This window comes from Chroicocephalus ridibundus, chromosome 2, assembly GCF_963924245.1.
Source record: "Chroicocephalus ridibundus chromosome 2, bChrRid1.1, whole genome shotgun sequence".
NCBI classification, from domain to species: domain Eukaryota; kingdom Metazoa; phylum Chordata; class Aves; order Charadriiformes; family Laridae; genus Chroicocephalus; species Chroicocephalus ridibundus.
The window spans coordinates 92,441,946-92,460,923 of NC_086285.1; the positions used below are offsets into that span (position 1 = coordinate 92,441,946).

The 18,978-nt window shown below is 37.4% G+C and overlaps 1 protein-coding gene across 2 annotated transcripts in view; it reads right to left on the minus strand.

Annotated features, from left to right (window-relative positions):
* ADCY2 (adenylate cyclase 2) overlaps positions 1 to 18,978 on the minus strand; it is a 229,686-nt gene that overhangs the window by 123,028 nt on the left and 87,680 nt on the right. The gene's annotated exons all lie outside the window — the stretch shown is intronic.

Genomic DNA, 18,978 nt, shown 5'->3' on the forward strand with positions numbered 1-18,978 from the left:
TACCAAAACACTGCATTTTCCTAAACCACAAAACTTAATCTAGAAAAATCTAGGGTCAAACTTACAGCATCAGATGCTCAGCGCACACAACACCACATGAACATGAGAAATAAATGCGCCTCAATCCAGTTTTATTTGTTAATTTTCTGGGGCATTTCAGAGAAAGCAAAGAGAGGAGAGAGGCAGGCCTCTTCTGTGCTTGAACTCTGAAAAGGACAGAATACTATGTGGTGATGCTAGCACTTGCAACTGTCCTCAATTAATTGCTGCAGAGAGAGACGTTTACCCACCCTAGCTCACTCAGAGCAGAAGAAACACAGTAGAATAATGAAAGCAATTCTGAATTTAATAAAAAAAAAAAAAAGATAATATTAAAAGGTAACGAAGTTGAAATACAGCTGCAATCTGACCAGAGCAGGTCTCTATCTGTAAGGCCCCAGTATATCACATGGCCTGGATTACAAGTACTACATGATGTTGTAGCGTTCGTGGTCTACAAGGGAAAGAAGAAGAAAGGAGGCTAAAACTGATGTAATCGTGAGGTTTAAGTTAGATTTCCCCAGTTCGTGGTTGGTTTTGGTGTACCTATGTACCAAGCAATCCTTTGTAGACAGCTAGTAGTGAAAGAGCAAGAGATGTCAGAAAAAAAAGAAAAACAACAAACCAAAACAGACAGTATGCTACAGTGGTTCAGAGAAAAGGGAAAAGTTGTCCTATTAGTAGAAATCTATCTCCTTGAGAGATACATTTTATTCACAAAAAAAAATACATGAAGTTTTAATGCTCCTTTTATAGATGCCCACTTCAAAATGCCAGTTTTAAAGAAATGCTTTTATTTTCCTCACAGATTATAACATCATTGCAGACAATACCTTTTCCTCCATCTGTGACATGTCTGACATCTCACTTCTCATTGATCCACAAAGCTAAAAGCAGGAACTATACACCTTTGCCACAAAAAAGGATTGGTGTTTTCAATTTCATAAAACTTTTCTTTCCTTCCCTAAAACTTTAAGATCATTGCATTATGATGTTTCAAAAAGCAACATTTGAGCTCTTAAAATTCTCTAAAATACATAAATATAAAAATGAGAGAAATCTACATTTCTCATTTTCTCTAAAGAACCTCTTTCATCAAGTAGAGGGATAAGAAATTCTTTAAATTAAAACATTTCACAACTCCCAATAATTTTAAAAAAAAAACATAAGAGATCATGGTGTACAGAAAAACATTTGAACTCAAAATATTTCTTTGTAAATCACAACTGCTTGTTTCTGCTTTGTTGTCAGCAATGTCATGGTACTCTTAGCAGACATGGATTAGTAAACAAAGATCCTGTGTGAGACATTACAGTGCAGGGGTAGGGTGTGCCAACTGACAGTCACCGCTGGTTTTTAAAATGAAATTATGACATCAGAAGAAATGGCTGAAAATAAAGATTGCTGGGCATAGAAAATTCTCAGATATATATGCAGTGTGAAGGTGCAGTAACAAAATGAACACTGATTTGAACTGAAAATCAACAGTGTGCTGTCGTAATCTCTATGCATGGATCATTGTTGAAAAGCCACACACAAACTTAATAAATGTACTGTCCAGCTACACAAAGTTACAGAGTATTTAAAGCAAAACTTCAGGAATATAACCAAGCAAAATGAAAAAAAAAGTACACTGTGATAGGTAGATGGAGGAGTAAATTATAAGTATCATCTTCACAACCGTAGAAAAACAGATTAGAGTTTTACGACTGAACTAGCTGAAGTGAGAAAATAGCTGGAAACAAGTGACTGACAGGCAAGGAAGCTAATTAACCAGGCTTTTCAGATTCTCAATGGGGTAATTCAGCCCACATGAAGCTCTGTACTGGCTTCCAGTACCTGAATTAGGCTGTTCAAAGACAACTGATATCTCAGCCATTGCCGTACTTAGTGTAGACGTAACACGTATGTGTACAAGTGAATATGTAGACAGAAGCTGTGTTCAAAACATTGATAATTCTTTTGGCTAGCATGGAGTTCATTCAGAAATGTGCCACTAGGGTATTAACTTATGAAAAAAAAATTCCAAGAAACGGATGAACTGGTTTCTAGATCAGACCAACAGATTTTTTTGCCTGTATGTCGTCTGTCTTGAATGGATATTTCTGTATTTGCCACTGAAGAGTTATTGAGTGAAATACATATCTTCAATAGACTTGTTCAATGGAAAATGCAATTAACATTACTAAACAAAATAAACAACATATATTACTTCTTGCTGAGTATCTCTCTTCTCCTAAGTCTTGCATTTTCTTCTGAACTGCAGTTCAAGATATGAGCTGGAGACAAGCTCCATCCCAGGTTTGCTGTAAAGTCTCACAGGCACTCTCCTAGAAGGAACAGGTTCAAAGTTTTCCTCAGTCCGAATAAATTAACTGAGCTTCCCACTTCCTAAGCAAGTAATTCTAATCAGTACTTAATTGTACAAAAAGTTCCTCCTGTTCAGGCACCTGCTCTGAGAAGAGCCCACGCTGTGAATCCTACCTGGACTGAAGCACTTGGAATGAAATCCTGAGTCAGGCCAGTCTTCGACCCTGTTATTTCTCTAGGCTAGGACTCTGCAGCTCTTTCTCTTTTCCTCCTCTTTTTCCTCCCCACCCCTGCCTCCCTCCCCCCTCGAAGAATGTTGGATAACAAGAGAAGAGGCGGCAGTTCTTCTGGTAAGAAACTCTGCATCTTGCCGCGAGAGCTCTGATCAACTATGCAGTTAAAACTGTAGCTAAGAACCTCTATAAGGGAATTAAGGGGCACCTGAATAGACTACACAACACGGTTAGGTCTTCTGCAAAGGAGGACAAGCCTGAGCTGTGGATAAGGGTATAACTAATGATGGTATCTCAACAGCAGAAAAAGACCAGGGTGACCTCAAAGGCAGTGTTGCATGAACCTGGTTCATCTCCTTTACTAACAGATCATGTATGAAAAAAACCCTAAAACCACAATATACGTAAACTCTGCTAAGCTCCCACTCAATTCACCATGTGGAGAAACTGAGTCATACAGCAGAAGTTCTAATCACTCTGTACTGTCAGTGGACAGACAAGCCCATCTCCTGGGCCATCTGCACCCTTTAGATATATTCATTATGTGTGCACTGTCGTGAAGTTTCTGCTTAATCAATGAATAAATTCAATGTCTACAAAAGGTGAACTAAATATGAGTCAAAAATTAATGCAAGGAACATCAAGACAACATTAGGAAGTATCTCTAGGTACTCCAAGTATCACCTTGTACCTCTAATTACTTAAGCAATATCATCATGCCTGATCTCTCTTCCATCTCTCTTGACCTACAGAAAACTGTACGCACTTCCAGGCAATAGGGCATTTTCTAAATTGTATTTTTACATTCAAGCACAGGTATTTTTCAGTAACAGTGAATATAAAGTAATCTGATGTCTAGTGCTTAACTATCAAAAGAGACTGTATTTAAAAGCAAATGAAGACAAAGTTAAGTAGCTATGACTAATTTCTCAAGAGAGTACTAGAGTTCACTGAGTTGCTCAAAAAGATGTAGTGTATTATACAGAATACACAGTAATGGTGCATCTTCCGAGTTCAACTGATGAAAGCTGCCTGCAAAGGTGTATGTATACAAGGAAGTACTATGCTATAGAAAAATAAAACAATTATAATATAGGCTGCTGATTCTGAACTGAAGCATAAGTAATTTGTTAAGTATCTTAGTAAATGTTCAAATGTAAGATATAAAAATCAGCATTCTCTACAGTATCCCTACATGGAAAGCCTCTAGTATATGAGTTATTTTGTCACATTTCTTCCCTCTTAGATCCTTCCTGCAGTACTTGCATTAACAGAATTTTTACCAACCCCCACCTGAACACAAACAGTAACTTTTTTAATAGTTAGATTCCACTTTCATTCTGGATAAGAAAGCTGAGGAAATGGAAGCTGAGGGGTGGGCAAGAAAGGCTATAATTTATAACGTCTGCATGGAAATTAATGGGAGAAAAAAAGAATTCTTGTGTCACTGCCAAGGTGCAAATTCTTTAACTCTGCAAAGATGAATAGTCTCTCTCCCCATTTGATCTTTCATTTGATCGCTTGTGGTGTTACTAGCCAAGCTAGGGAATGACTCTGTACATTTTTGGAACCTGTACAGTTTTAGACTCCTACAAAATTCAGCTAGGAAGAACAACACTGGGTAAAGTTAAAAGAAACTGAAAAGGAACATTTAAAAAAGGAAATGCTTAGCCACCATGTACATGAGTCATTCACATGGTCACCATGTACTATGCCAAATACCATTTTTTTAGTATATGTGTTCAGAAAGTTTTCCAGCTATTCCATGAAATACTGTAGACTATGGATCTCTGGCCAGTCATACAATACTGATATGTTTTCTTTCACATTTACAGACCTATGGAAGTCTAAAGTCAAGAGTTCAAACATTTTAATAGAGTTCAGTGTCAGCAATATCTATAGCTATGTGATAGGTAACGAGAAGGATGACAGAATTGAGAACAGGAGACAGTTTGCCCATATGGCAACTACTGTTTCAAAAACAAGCAGTCTGGGGAGTAGCAAAATTCACGAAGTCCAGATTCCTATGGATTTGTATCCTTTTGCCCATTTATTTCCTCACACTTCCAACTCCTCAAACAGGCCAAAGATCATTATAGATATAGCAGTAAAACTAGTGACCAAGTGGTGCCTGGTCCACCAGCTGCTGTCACACAGTGTAACCACTGGCCTTTTCCTATATTTGTCTTAGTGAGATCACTAAGTTGGGGTGTCTTTCCTGAAAGCTCCTGTCTTTCATAGAGGAACGTAGCAATCTTTTGGATTTCTATTTCTGTTTCAGAGCTGATGGTAAGAGTTCATGAATAAAAGTTATTTGGGTACAGAATATGACAGGTTGAAGGACAGACAGGATACGGGCAACTGCAGACTTACTTACTTCCTTAGGAATTAAGAGTAAAAATCAATTCCTTTAATTACAGAAACATTGTATTTAATACTCTAAAAGGTACTTAAATCCTCAAATACTCATGAAGGCCACAATAAGAACATACTACACATGAAAAGAAGTAACAGGAAACTCCAGTATCCTCAAACCCTTTGTCAATATGCAGAATCTCAAATGTTTTTTCAGAAAGTTAAGTAAGTAGAAAAACAAATTGAAATTTTGCAAGAAATGACTCAATTAAAAAAAGAAAAGGAAGAAAAAACCCAACAACCTAAGGTTTACCCGAAATAACTGAGACTCAACAACTGAAGAAAAAAAAAAAAAAAAAAAAAAAAAAAGAAGAGTTTCAATTACTCATTCTTCCAGACATCAGCAAACTGCTCTGTATTTTCAGTGCTAAAATAAACTTAGTAAAAATTCCCTTTGTGGAAGGGGAATTGGTGTAATTTTACAAGCCAGGAAGTTGTGACACTGTCTTCTAATTTGTATGTGTAATGCTCTTCGTAGCTTTTGCAATCAGAGCATGGTGGATACCAGCAGGATATTCCTTTTCTGTTGTATTTATGGTATTTGATGTGATTTTCTTTTTATCATTATTATAGATTGAAGTTTCTTATAGCTCCAGGCTGTTCTGTGGAATGACTGGATTTATTTTATTCAGCTCTGCGCATACACAGAGCCTATCTATATGCCAGTGTAGATGAAAACAGATCATAAACTGTAAGCTCTTGAATCAAACCCAGGAAAAATACACTAGAAACAAGAATCAGAGTTATGGTCCCTTTAGGTCACTTCTGTGTAATATGCATAATCAATATCATTGACTCTAATTAATGACTCTTCATATTTTGAATCTAAAATATTTTTTTTTTGCCAGAGGGGAACTCATACTCGCTTCGTTCAGAAGGAACCAGCCAGCCACGCCACTCCACTCCCCTTCCTGCTACACAGAGGTCTTTTTGTGTTCACGTGTGCCTTTGGGGTAATTCTTTTTCTTTACTACTAAAACTGCTCAAACACATTTGAATATAAAATTAATTGAAACAAACTAACAAAAACAAAAATTCAAACCTATTCAGATATATATTTAGGCAAAACTAACAGTAACTTTGGCTTTGGTTTGAATTTTGGAAGCAGAATCTGTAAACAGCTGATGCTCTCATCTATCTTTAAAAGACAGATTCATTTCTAGGTCCTAGAGTCAATATGGGAATAAGTACTAGCATCCTATAATAAAAAAAAAAGGGGGCATTTAATACCATAACATTTAAACAGTTTGCTTAAAAAAATAAAAATCTATGGCATAATACGTCAGTCTTCCATATATTATAGACATAGTCCCATGTCTGATTTTTGAGATACACTCAATCTTCCAAGAAATAAATCTGCTTCAATCTTAAAAAAAAAAAAAGACAAAAATCTGTAATATAAATAAATTTATTTCCAGGATCAGCAATACACTACCAAGTTAAATGTGTAACAGTAGATGTCTCCTTCCTTTCCCTCAGCAGGAGTATTACTGTCTCTCCTATACTATCTAATAGTCTTCATGAATTTTATTTAACATATTATATACCTCTAAGCATCTCCTCTTCTGGCAAGTTTTACAGAAATTAATTAATAGGCTCAAAAGCTACCAGGAGAAGGCAGGACAAACAGACAAGTGAACTGATAATCACATACATGCTTTTTATTAATGTACTAGCTTTTGGCATGCCTAACCGGACATGAGATTACCCTCAAAACCATAACGATGATTTCAGCTTTCTTCTCCAATTGCTGTAGTTTATATTGTGTGTAACTGCATTGCATATTACATATGCTACATACTCTCAGTTATCAATATATAATGAAATTAAAATCAATGGACAGCTTAGCATTACATAAATTACAGTAAAAACATACACCAAATATAAATGTTCTACTGCATTGCAAACTGTTAGCAATTAATATGTATTTTAATCTAATTGATAGATAACAGTAATTAGACATTTTGAAATAACATTTTTTATGATCCCTAACTAAATGAAATAATGATTTATATAAGAATGTTTTTATTAGGTAATATTTTTCTCTATCAATATTCATAATGAACTGCATAACCTTTTTAATAGGAAATATTCCTCAAGTATTTGTTCTGCTTGTCTGATGACTACAACCAACTTTTATCAAGTTCTTTTTTCATAGGTTGCCAGCCTGTGCTAGGAAACAGTGGTCTTTGGCTACATACTTCACAAAGAATGATATGGAGTGGAAGGGAGACTAACGATAGTGGTGCATAACCAAGGATAGTGATGAACTACAGAACTGGATTATACCGATTCCAGAATGTCCTCAGAGCCAAAGTTTTCTTTATGATAACATTCTTATATGCGTTTGTAATGTTTTTTAAGAACTTGGTTACCATTTTGAACTATATTGAGATCTCCAATCAGCATTTGAGTTAATTCCTAATTGGAAGGCATCTAACTGGAAAAATTACTCTTGGAAACCTTAAAATTCAATTTTCTGGTGTCAGGCAAATGCTATCAAGAGTTAGCAAGTCAAGACAAAGAAAGTACTTAATTTGGTTAACATTCAGGAAGGAACAAAGTAAATATTAAAACCTCTTCATGCTGCTGCCTCCAACTTATTCCATCTTTACACAAAAGATGCCGTTTTCTCTCCTTCATGCCTCAAAACTGCCAAGATGTCATTAGTCAGGTTAGGCTTTCTATTCCAAAAATCTCAGTGTGAAGCACGTTGGACAACCTGAATGAGTTTTTTTTCTAAATCACGTTTTGTGGGGATATATTCCGATTAACACCTCAGAAGCACAGTACCTCACATTCATACCACTATTAGTGACAACCCCTATATAGCAGCATGTGGTTATACACTACAGACACCTAAAATACTACACAGGAATAGGCTACTAGGAATACTACTAGGAGTAGGCTATTACTCTCAAACTGACAGCAATGATTAAACAAATGGAGGTACTTGTCCAGGGAAGAGATATTTTCCATGCTTCCACACTTGTTCTATTCTTGAAGTCTGAACGTAAGAACCCACCATTCACTCCCACCTTCTGTTCCTTGTCTCTTAAAGAACTATTTATCCATCCACGGATCTTCCCTCCCAGCTACTCAGTTCCCTGAAAAGGCTTAGGCAAAGGACTCTTTTTGGAAGTTCAAGTAGAGCTATCAATTAAATCAGCCTCTCTATTCTTACAGCTTCATTTTTTGCCTCATGAAGACATTGAACTTGCGGATCTACAGTTTGCCTAACCCTTTCTAGAACCTTTTTTTAAAGTTTATTTTCACATTTGCTGCCTTATGGTCTTCAGGAACTAAGGTCTATTTCAGACCAATCTATGTATGCCCTCCCTTCTCCCATCCCTCTGAGAAGGATTTTAATGTGGAAATTTCTGCAGTTTCTTCTTCACTGAACAGGGATATGGAAAGCGTTTCTCTACGATGGCCTTATGTCCTCCCTGAATATTTTTATAACCTGGATGTCAAATGGCCTTACAGACTATCCGGAAGGCCTTTTGTTACTCAACTGCTGAAACAAGGATGGAGCATGCACGGAAGGGGAGATTGGTTTGGTTCACTGCCATGGCTCTAGATGGTATCTAATATAAATTATATACTTTTAGATATATGTTCTCCAAACTCCTATCTGATCTGTGTAACTGCATACAAAGGCATTTTGCAACACTTTAAAAAACATTTGCACAGATGAAATATTTTCACTTTGGCTGATTAACTTCAGTGGAGCAAATAGATTCTAAAATTGCTGACAAAGCATGCCAGATCACCGCTAATTAGCAGAATGACTTTTTCTAGCTAGCAGTGAAAATTGCAACTACAACAGACACAAGACATAACGTGAATGGAGACAGCTCCATAAGCTTTTTTATAGTTAGACTACTGTGCATCTAAGGCAAATGTTACTTTAACTGAATTACAATTTAAAACTCTTTACAATTGTGTAATATTAAAGTAAAAAGTTTGATTTTCATATTATCATCTTCTGTCAGATTTTGAAATATCTTTATTACTTATATTTTAATTTACTCTTTCCTGGATTCAAAATATTCTATAGAGGTTTTGGTTTAGGGATGAAACTACAAATTCTGTGCACCATATAAGAAGCAGGTTTTAGGTTGTGAATGCATGGAGGGAAAACCAAATTCTGACGGTGAACATGACAAAGTCTTCCCTTCCAAAGAATGTATTTTAAAAATCAAATGGGTTTAATATTGCGAACATGACAACAAATACAAGTCCACTAAACTGGCAATAATGCCATTTCCATGATAACCTTGTCTATTATTACCTAGAGCTCTGCCTTATTAGCAGATTTTACATTTAACACATCTCTTACAGATTGGTTCACAGTTTGAATACTACATTTCTATGTATTTCAGAAAAGATGAGCTGTGAGTCTATTATTGAAATACATCATGATGCTTTGCAAAAACTGACAAACCTTCCTACATACAAAAAGAAGTTACCAGTAACATGAAGGAAAGAATATTCCACTTTACAGATGACTGCAGTCATACTGTTATTATATTTACTAATTTCTGACTTCATTCCCAAACTTGAAATAGTATTGGAACCCGATGAATAAAGTAGAAATAGTCACAGGAAAATACAATATTTTTCTAAGATTTCTGATGTACATGTAGGAACAAAACCAAACAATTTCCCTTCTCTAATGTTTTTCATCTCCCGCCTGTATTTATAAAGAGATATTCCTGTTTCAAACCTAGCATGTTATAAACTAATAGAAAAATTACATCATAGGGTCTCCTAAGCAGCAATATGAACAATGCAGAAAGCGCATTTGAGTTGTGGGGTTTTTTACTATATGGACTGACTACAGATTTTATTCTCAGCCAGAAAAATTATCCTGTACAAAAAGAAAATTCCTACTTACAGCCCACCAGTTTCAGTTGCTAATACAAGTTATCTTTTATAGTAAAGTTTCACCCTGCAACTTACCTTTTAATAGTACTGCATGCTGTTAGAAAGATTTGACAATACATCATGAAGATACAAAGTAATACTACAGTAAAAAAAGACCCGGAGCAGTATCTCTCACACACCACCCCTTCTCAATCAGAGAAGGGTGCTGGAGAATCCACATGTTGTGAAGTAACATGCTTGCTGTCTCAGGGAAGCAGTTCTCAGCACCAAATACAGTGGCAGTTTTCAGTTATGTAAGTCAATCTTTTAAACACAGTTTCCCACATCTGTAAGTCTACATACACATTAAGTTAATTTTTCTTTCACTATTTTTCCTCACTTAACATTCATCTCAGAGGAATTTAAGTGTATGGACACTAGCCATGATCTCCACTGGGGCTGGAGAACAGTCCCTGCTGTGTTTTACTCACCAGTTAACTATATTCACCTAAGTGTTTCTCAGCTCCCTACAGCGGGCACTCATTATCTCTACTTTCAATATGCCAGTCTGATCAGCAAACTCCGCTACCTCATTATTCACGACCTTCTGCAGAAAAAGGGTTTCAATCTACTCTCTAAAAGAGCACACAAACTGACTCTTTTCCTTCACCACTCCCGTTGAATATGCTTGTTAGTCATTTCTACCAGCTGTAGGATGCTGAAGAACAATACAGGCTAACCTAAGTTCTTCCATCTCTCCCGAATTCATTCCAGGCACAAGTTGATCACTCTGCACAGAACTTCTCTCCAAGCAGCTTTCTGAGACAGTCTGCAAAGAAACGCAGCTTCGATATCCATGCACAAAGTTGAAGAACTTAGTATTTGGGTACTAGAATCATAGGAGGCTAGTACAGTGGCTAATTCAGTGCATTATGTGTTGCCAGATCCTAACAAAAACTGACATGCTTTCTCCCTTTTTTTTTCCTACACGTAAATCTGATTAAGATCTTCCAAGACTGCCTTGAGACTCCAAACAGGCTTCATGGCGAATAGCTAAGGACACTGTAACAGAAGACTTCAAAATGATCAGGTAGGATGTACTAGGTGAACTCCAGTCTCTGAATGGCCACTTAGTTAAATGTGAAACACCAGTAGGTCTGGCTTTTGCAAGAGCACAAAGGCAGGTTTAGCCTCTGCCATCAGGAATTCTTGAAGCAAAAGCATGAGAAAGAATATGATCAGCAGCTCCTAGGTGAGCTCATTAAATGCTGGCCCCAAGCCAGCATGAGGGCAGCCTCACACAAGGGTCACACAACAGGACAGGTAAAGCACTTCATTGCTTAAAATGCCAGAAGAGGGACAAAATGCGTAATGGTTTAAAGTGACAGAAGAGGATTATAATGAGTACAGAACTTTGCTTCCTCTGGTCAAGGCTTAAAAATTCCTGCTTTGGGTTTTGTTAGTGCTCAGTCACTTCAGTCACTTCGTTTAGACTTTTTAGTTGGTTGCTGCAGGGTTTCTTTGGTTTGCTGTTGTGTATACATTCAGAATTGTGACTTTCTTCTGTCTTCCTACAGATTTCTTCATCTTCCTCCATCTCCACTTGCCTACCGCTGTAGCACAAGAAAGATATCAGAGGTTGCACTGTGCAGGTGGTGTAGATAGTGTCGGCAGAGGTAACACAAAAGTGGACAGTGAATTACTTCGAAGTGGTTCTTTACAAGTCACTCTTCAGTAAAAGCAAGCAGCAGCAATGGCTATTAGAGACAGCTAGCCAGGCAGCACTGAAAAAAAGTTTGAGAGGCTGAATCAGTCCTGGAATCCTGAATCAGTGCTAACAGAGGCACAAGTTGTGCGTGAGGCAACCATCTTTAGCAAGGCTGACGCAGACCCAGATGCAGAGTGGAATACCAATGAACAGAAAATAAATTTGTGCTTGACGGAAGAGAAATATTCGTTACTCTTATTCTGTTCCTACTCTGAAAGAATCTTCAAAACTACTTCATAGGCTGACAAAGAAAACAGTTGTACACCTTTTTGTGTGTGTGCGTGTTTTGTGGAGTTGACAACATTGCCTGTGTGACTGAGGGCAGGCAGATGTATCCCCATTGCAGTTAAAAAAATGGATATAGATGTTTCTATTGTTAGCACTGTGCTGAACATACTTATTGCCTGACAAATAACAGAAAAATATTTGCAGAAAACACACTAGGGTAGTGCACACTAACTATACAAGCACTGCTACAGAGCCCCCGAGATTATTTCCTGGAAGAAGTATTTTTTTCCTCCAACAAAATCTGAACATTTTTTCTTTCATTCCATTCTGGTTTGGGAAGCTACAGCCTCTCAGAAAATATGAAAATCTCTTTTAGTGTCTGACTTTATCCTAAAGAGAGAAGCAAATAAAATTGAAGTGTCTCTTTGTTAGCAAGAGTTTACCACAGGAAAGGAATTTCATTATTTCTGAAACTGTAGAAGTATTCCGAGCCAATGTCATACCTACAACAATGACACAAAAATTAGCAATTTTATCAGGGATTAATGTGGTTCTCTCTTGTTAACAAAATGATGTTTCTTCCAAAAGCAATCTGCCATTTCCATATCAAAAATTGTCTTTTGATTTGTATTCTCTCCACATTTGCGTACCACACAATCCAGATGAATAGATTTTTCTTTGTCTTTTCTAAATCAGAATGCCTGGAGAGGGTCTCAGATGCAAAGGATCCAGCACACTATTTTATCATTAGGTTGTTAGAAAACTCAGTACAGCTCCAGCTGAAGGTCCAATTTAAGGACATGATGGGATGCAACCACAAGAGCTGAGAGATCCTGCTGATATCACAATAAGGCCACTCTCAGTTATCTTTGAAAACTCATGGGGAGGTTCCTGAGACCTGGAAGAAAGCAAATGTCCCTGCTGTCTTCAAGAAAGTTAACATCACCTAGATCCCTGGGAAGGTGATAGTGCAAGTCCTCCTAGAAGCCATTTACAACCCTATGAAGGACAAGAAGGTGACTGGGATTAGTCAGCATCAAGTTATGAAGGGGAAATCATACCTGAAGAACCTGCCAGCTTTATGTGATGAAACGACTGGCTTTGTGGATGAGGAGAGGGTGGTGGATGTGCCAGGGCCTTGAGCACACTCATAAACCCTAACAGCCCTTACCAGCCTTACAGGGGGGTTCCACCTACGTCCACAGGCCCAGGAGCTCTATTTAAGCATAGCCTAGAGCCGTTAGCTCCTGCCTGAGCTGTCAGAGGAATGCTGGTCTCCAGTTCAGCCGTGCCTGACCACAGACCCTCTTGATATGGACCTCAACCTGTGGGCTGACTTGACCTCAGCCCTGCCTTGTCACTGCGGATGTACCCAGCAGTTGCTGGATGTGATCCTGACCTATGGATTGACTTTCTGGCTTGACTTCTCACCTTTCTTCTTGTCATGATTTAGCCTTATGATCTTGACTCCTGGTTGAGCCTTGCTTAGGTGCTGCGGGACTGGATCCAGGCAGTGAGGCCCCAGCCACGTTGCCTGGTCCCTTATCTGCTCCCTTTCAAAGAGCTCAGGCCTTCCTGAGCCCTAAACCGAGCACCACGGAGCTTCTGAAGAAAGCCATGAGCCAGCATGACAAGGACAAATGATTTTGACTATCAGTAAGAAAAAAAGTTGTCTGATCTTTGAGTGATAGTTTTCAGAGAGTTGCAGCTGCTTCTTGTACCATTTTATACTAAAATTCAGACACAGTGTTGCACTGGCTGTATAACTACTTCACGTTATTCTGAAAAGAAATGCAATGCAATTCACTTAATTTTCATTACAGGAATATGATTCACCTAAGAATTTCAGTTCACGGCCATCAAGATTTTCAAGCAATTTCATTGGATTCAGTATTAACATAATCAGTGCTTCATAAACTAACAATGACAGGGAAGAGTGAATTTGTGAGATAGATTTCTATTTGTTACACATATAAAATAGCATACTAAGTCAGGAATAGGACATATTGTGAACAGTATATATTCACTTTCTATAGCATAGATATATCAGCAGGAACAGTAACACACCAAGTGTTCCATGCAAGTATCTTTTATTTACTGAATAAAACTACATTGAAGCATTAATAGTTTCCAAAAACATAATTTCCAGTTACTCTAACTATAAACCAGGAGCAGTTCATGTGCATTAATGTTTAAGAATGGCCTCTACATCATCTTTTCTAGATTTCACCAGTGTCCCCAAACTTGGGCTTCAATCATTGCTTTCATATATGCTTAGACAAATAACAAGTTATACCTGTGCATCAACTTGTACAATAAGTTATTTCACTGTACTAAAATATAAGCATAAATATTAGCTTCAGCATTCTTAAGAAAAATACAGTTTTCATTACATACCCATATGTTGGTAAAAATCCAAAAGTTTATACACTGTCACCTGAAATACTACTAGGTATAAGCTCATCTTCTACACTGCACAGATGATACAAGATTGGGAACTTCAGCAGCTGGAGTTTTGACTAACATCAGTGCTAACTACTAGGAATGTTGATTTTTGTACTTTCAGACTTACTTCCCTAGGAAAGACAAATTACAAGATATCTTGAAACAAAGTATTAAAAAAGCAACATGAAATGACTAATACAGTCATCAAATCTTTCACTAGTTTCCATTAACTGCAGTAACTTATGCTATATTTGCAAACAATAGAGATAATGCTACTAGATATATACATACAACTAGAAATTATAAATGCTACATGTAGTTTGGGAAAACAAAAAAAAAATATCTATTTAAAACCGGAAAAGATAAAGTTCTCAAAATACAAAAAAAAAAATACCCATCTAATCCAAAATATTTTTCAATAATAGAACAGTTAAGACTGCTGTGAGGAAATCCTAAAATCCCAAGAAGCAAATCGCATATAAAGTACTCATTTATGAATAATGGTTATTTCACCTTAATCAAAACACATCCTGCTTAAAAAGCATCATTTTATTAGTTTGGTAAAAGCTTAAACAAAACGTCATTTTAGCAAACAATGAGCTGCACCGCTGTATACTAAAAGAAAGAAACTACACATCAGTTGCACAGCCTGCAACTAATGAGCACGACTGAGAGCTGAGAGACACTGGTGTGCTATGAATTGTACTACATATCCTTTAAGGCGGATCTGTATGGCACACAGCTAACCACAAAACTGCAAGACCAAAACCCAGAGTTTAAAGCCTTAGAGTTTTTCAACCAAGGACAAAAAAACTCAACAGTAAAGTGGTCATGTATTACTGCCGGCACACTACAGCATTAAGTGTCCTAGCAACCCTTCCCAGATTATCTCACATGCCCAGTGCAGGTAACTCTCAATCCCATTACCACTCATGCCCCCTTAATTTCCTCTCAGATGTCCTTTGCGATGTCACAGAGACCACGCCGGGATGCTGTTACCCTCTCTGGGATGTAGCTATAGCTGTACACCATGGTCAGCCACTTTTGTTTTGAGGTAACATAGTTTGAGGCATATGAAACACTCTCACAGAAGAGTTACTCCGGAATCATGAGTATAGTTTACCCTGAGTGCCACTAGTGCCATACTGGCAACTACCCAGGTTTGGAAGTGCTTCATGCAGTCAACCAAATGTGTAAAAGCATCACATGACCATACCTTCACTATTTATTACAGTGGTCTACCCTTCTCAAAAGGGGTAGAACAAGAAAAAGTTGTGTAGAGAAGAGCCATGAGAAATACCTTTCAGCTTGGAAAGAGGACAATATTGTGGGAACATCATGAAGATCGACACGCTCCTGGATGGACAGAGCACAGGGTACACCAGGACTGACTGTTCACTGGTCTCACAATAAAAGATCCAGAGGACATCAAGGAAACAGGCATATAGGACAGACAAACTGTACAGTTCCTTGGCATGTGATGCTGAGGAAGCTGAAGTTTATATTAACCTTAAGTTAACTGGAAAACTTACCGAAGAATAATTGACCAACTTCTATTAAATACAAAGATACTACCTCTCACCTAGGAATTTATGGGAGCTGAGGGAGTAGGCTTGGAAACAATTATTGTATTCTTACATTGGTTTTTTAATATTTATTTTTCCCTAGCCATTCCACTGCTGTGCTGGTAACAGGATAGCTAGACAGAGCTTTGCTCAAGCTTAGTGAAGCTGGATTTCCTGGTCCTTATCTTCTTCCAACCAGTGTGGTTGGCGACCAGGCTGCTCTTCAGCTAGAGCAAGCTGCTCCACAGTGAGCATGCAGGGTATTTCACCCAACCATCTACAGTCTGATGGTGTCCTACAGCACCTTAGACCAAAGAAGCATAGATAGATACAGCCTCACACGCACATGTAAGCACAGTAAAAGTAAGGATATAATAATGCACCATGCCAGCCTAATGAAAACGCACAGATCCAATGTATCAGCCAATTTCTAAAGAAGCACAGCTGGGCAAATGGCACTCTTTCAGGTTTGTGCCACACACTGCTCTCTCATTGCTGGACAGCAAAACTGTGCTGAGCAACAAGAGAAACTCAAAACTGGCCTCTGTATTTTTTACTCCTCTTTTCCACCAAAAGTAGCAATATGACAGAATACGTGCAGCGGTTCTGCACCAAGTATGTTAGGAATGTACCAAATTCAAATGCTACCAAGTTAAATGCTTTTTCCTTGGAATTGCCTGTATTTAAAGCTCAAAAGAATCTTTTCTAGATTAAATCTAAATACTACAGAAGACTACAAAACTACTTCTGTCTTGTTTTCACTGTAATACCTGAAAGGTCATAATCTTTAAAGTGTTTATCTCCAGAATTATTTTGGAGGTAAAAAAATACTGTCTTCTAAACGGAGGTAGACCTGAGGTAGCAAAACTGCATTTGAAGTATATATTGACACCATACAGTCACTTTTCCCATGCAGGTCACTTCAACTTTGTGTTAACTTCCCACCCTACAAAAACACCACAACCACTTTGGAAAGTAAGCCTGAAGTAATATTCTCTTTGTTTACGAAGAATATCAAAGTTCTACTGTTACTAAATAAGTACTTTTATGTTTTGTTTTCTTTACAGATAATCCAGACATTCAATGGGTAAAAATGAGGGACGTCAGGTATGTTTTAAAGGGAGCAACTATACTAGCTGAGTTCCAAGAGCAGTTTTAGTGTAATTTCCCTGCCTATAATCTGCAGCTATCTGGTGTTTTTGATGGGCACACACATTAAAAATCAGAAGAGAAGGGGCCAAATATTGGACTATGCTTATTTTAAAAATCAACAGGCAAACCAAGCTAAAAAAGACATAGTGAGTTCCTCCATGCTTTTAAAATACTGTAAATTTTGCTAGCAATTTTTTCAACATTTCTTGCTAGTGAACAATTGCTATATGTGTTCAATAAATGATTGGAGCTTGAAATAAGATATTTTTTAAAAAGAAATGCCACAATAATCAAAGAAGAATCAAACAAAGAGCTTAGCGGGAATTAAACTACTAAGAAATAAGACCAGAGTTAGAACAGTCCATTAATATATTTAATGACTATGCGTTAAAAGCAAATTAAAATTGATTCTAAAAGCATCTCAAAAAAGATCTAGCTGGGTTTAATGAACTTTTATTCACGAATCTATTCTTTCATAGATTCTTTGTATGCTTGCCTGCTACTTTATATTGTAGGCAATATTAATCTGATTTCTAAATGATCACCTCCCAGTCTTTCAACATTAATTTAATATTCAATATAGAGCTCATCACAAACAACATCCTTATAATCAGTTTGAAAAATGCTCAATGGATAAATCCAAACAACCACCAGTAGTCAATTCAAACAAGGAAATAGAAAAGTCACCTCACAACCCAACACATTGTCATTTCACGTAGTTAAAACAACATCTGAAAATAAACAAACTAAAGCAGAGTAGCTGGAAGTCCCTTGAAAATTTCTATTATGGATGAAAGAAAAGATTAGTCTCCTACCACAACTAGAGACTAGTATCAGACAGATAATTAAGGACTGAAGTAGAAAGGGAATAGAAAGATTAGTGCAACTAAATATACAGAACAGAGACAGTGCAAAAATTTGTTATAATTATTGAGAAATTATCTTACAGGAGAAAAAAAAGTAAGACCTTTTAAAATATAGAAATCATTTCATTCATTATATTAGCTTCTATATTACTCATACTTGGGAGAAATATTGAAAGCAAATCAGCTGCTAAAGACTTAGACTGAAACATGGACTGACCAAGGTGGTTATAAAAATACCAAGACTGTCACAGACATGTTTAAGAAAATGCCTTACAGTTACGGACATGGCTGTAAGATGAATCCTGGATTTTAAACATCTCCCAGAAGTAATACTTCGTTTCACATCAATTATTTTTATGCTCTCTACATTTGATATTGTCAGCTTGTTTTAATAGCTTGACATTGGAAATATCAAAAATATTATATCCCACCCCCCATGAAACCACCTGTTTTCTCCATGGGTCCTTATTTTTCAAAGAAAATTAATCACCTTACATCCACAACAGGAAAAGTAGAAGGAAATTAGCCAACTACAGAGCTGCCAACCACCTTGCTCGGCAAGCTGTGACGGTGCATAGCAGTGCCTGCAGGCTGGCAGGGTAAGGGAGCTGGGGAAGGTGGCGCCTGGGAAGGAGAGTGCTTTTTCCTCTGCTGTGACAGCACGGTGACTTCCCCTCTCTCCTCCTGCGAGCCCCAGGCAGACTGCCCAGATCCCACACCCGAGTAGGTCCCCAGGCAAGGAAGAAATTACAGGCTGCACAAAATAGCATGTAATACAGGAACTGCAGGGGGAAAAAAACCCAACAAAACAATCAAAAGGGAGAGTAGGTGGTGGTGGCAAATGACTAAGTTTCATGTGCTGCATTTTAGACGAGACATGCCTGTTATTGCTGTTAAAAACAAACAAACAAATTAAATACTCCAGATTTGTCTCCCATCTAGAGTGTTTATGGTAGTTACAGGAAATTCTATCATATCATGGGAAATGTTTCTATAACTGAGGAAATTTAAATCCCATTTGAATAAAGATGTTTTGGAAACAAATTAATTCCATGTCTTTCAGCTTGCCTATGCTGTGCTCAGTTGCT